The following is a 2,136-nucleotide window of genomic DNA, read 5'->3' as shown; positions in this document are numbered from 1 at the left end:
TCTGGTTTAAGAAATCTTTATTGGTTTGCTGTTGAGAAGCTATGAAGTTCTCCATCATGATTTCCAAGTTGGATTTCCTAGGAACGTTATTGTTAGGTGTAGATGGGATCGGCTTTTGATATCCAGGAGGTATAGTTGGGGCTTGATTTGGAGCTTGTCCAGACGCGTATAAGGCATTATTACTCTTATACGAAAAATTAGGATGATTCTTCCAGTTGGAGTTATAGGTATGCGAGTAGGGATTTCCTTGAGCATAGTTTACTTGCTCTGCTTGGATTCCTGTTAGGAGCTGACAATCTGCAGGAGTGTGACCTTGGATTCCACAGACTTCGCAATTCTGAGTTATGGCAACCACGGTGGCTGGAGGTGATACATTTAAACTTTCAATTTTCTGGACCAGAGCATCCACTTTTGCATTAACATGATCAAGGTTACTTATCTCGTACATGCCACTTTTCGCCTGAGGTTTTTCTACCATTGTTCTTTCACTTCCCCACTGATAGTGGTTTTGGGCCATGCTCTCGATAAGTTAATAAGCATCAGCGTAAGGTTTGTTCATAAGTGCACCACCTGCGGCGGCGTCTATTGTTAACCTCGTGTTGTACAAGAGACCATTATAGAAGGTATGAATCACTAACCAGTCCTCTAAACCATGGTGTGGACAAAGTCTCATCATGTCTTTGTATCTTTCCCATGCTTCGAAAAGAGACTCGTTATCTTTCTGTTTGAATCCATTTATCTGGGCTCTTAACATAGCTGTTTTGCTCGGCGGAAAATATCGGGCAAGGAAGACTTTCTTCAACTCGTTCCATGTGGTGACTGAGTTGGAAGGAAGAGACTGAAGCCATCTTCTAGCGCTATCTCTTAACGAGAAAGGAAAGAGACGAAGTCGAATTGCCTCTGAAGTGACACCATTAGCTTTAACAGTATCAGCGTATTGGACAAATATGGATAAATGAAGGTTTGGATCCTCGGTAGGATTTCCAGAGAATTGGTTCTGTTGCACTGCTTGCAACAGTGAAGGTTTAAGTTCGAAGTTGTTTGCTTCGATTGCGGGTGGAGCAATACTCGAATGCGGCTCATCTTGCGATGGAGCGGCGTAATCTCGAAGAGCACGAGCTGGTTCTGCCATCTCGGGTATCGGCGAAGGAAGAAGATTTTTGAGATCAGGAATTTCAATAGGAGGGATATTGTTTGCAGCACGATATTCCCGAATTCGTCATAAGACTCGGAGATATAGTTCGATGTCGTTGATTCGTAAGTAGAACGGCTCGCCTTGTGAGCGAGTGTGTGGCATACAAATCAACGAAAGAAATAAAAATAAAAATAAGCCTTAGTCTCTACAGCGTAACAGAAGAGTTACGATATCGACTAAATAAAAGTCCCCGGCAACGACGCCAAAAACTTGATCGCGACTTTATGAGTCGAATTTGGGGTACAAACTGCAAGTGCACAGTTCTATCGCGTAGTTTTAAAAGATATCGATCCCACAGGGACTTATGAATCGATATACCGTTTTCTAAGGTTACTTCGTAAAGCTAAGGCGGATGATACTTTGATTGTTCGGGGGAAAAGTTAAAACTAAAATAAGATCTAGATTAAATATCAATTAAGCGGATATCGGTATGTAGATCGTCGTAATTAGGGAATCAAATCTTCGTTGGTTTCTTGGTTTTAAAATAAATCTTTTCAGTAGATACTATTGATTAAAAATCTTTTCTCAAACTCTCGCTCTGTTGAATAGACTATGACTTTATATTAACGTAGCTGTCACTTATTAGTTAAGTCCAAAATCACTTTTTGAAAACAATAGAATCCATAGAAACTCTTTTTAAGAAAACACTAATCGTTTAAACACCCTCGTCTCAAACTCTCGCTCTGTTGACTTAGATTATATAATTAAATTCAAATGCTTAACTCTCCTCCTCACATTTAACTTTTAAAAATACTTTTTGAAAAAGATTAGAATTTAATTAACTCTAAAAATTGCTTTCGCCCTGATTTAGAATTAATGCTCAATTTACTATGTCCAGTTAAAAACTCAAACTCTCGTTCTCTTGAATTTAACTTCTTTATGTCTTTTACTCTCGTACAAAAACTTTGTTATTAAACCTGTAAATTGAGACCATAAAAAGA

The 2,136-nt window shown here is 38.9% G+C and overlaps 1 non-coding gene across 1 annotated transcript; it reads left to right on the top strand.

Annotated features, from left to right (window-relative positions):
* The first annotated feature begins 647 nt into the window (after positions 1–647).
* LOC127088847 (small nucleolar RNA R71) lies at positions 648–754 on the top strand. The gene has a single exon (XR_007790661.1). It is a non-coding gene; the product is annotated as a small nucleolar RNA R71 (small nucleolar RNA).
* The last annotated feature ends 1,382 nt before the right edge of the window (positions 755–2,136 follow it).

This window comes from Lathyrus oleraceus, chromosome 5 (assembly GCF_024323335.1).
Source record: "Lathyrus oleraceus cultivar Zhongwan6 chromosome 5, CAAS_Psat_ZW6_1.0, whole genome shotgun sequence".
NCBI classification, from domain to species: Eukaryota; Viridiplantae; Streptophyta; class Magnoliopsida; order Fabales; family Fabaceae; genus Lathyrus; species Lathyrus oleraceus.
The sequence above is the reverse complement of the archived record's forward strand: the minus strand, read 5'-3'. Positions and strand labels throughout refer to the sequence as shown.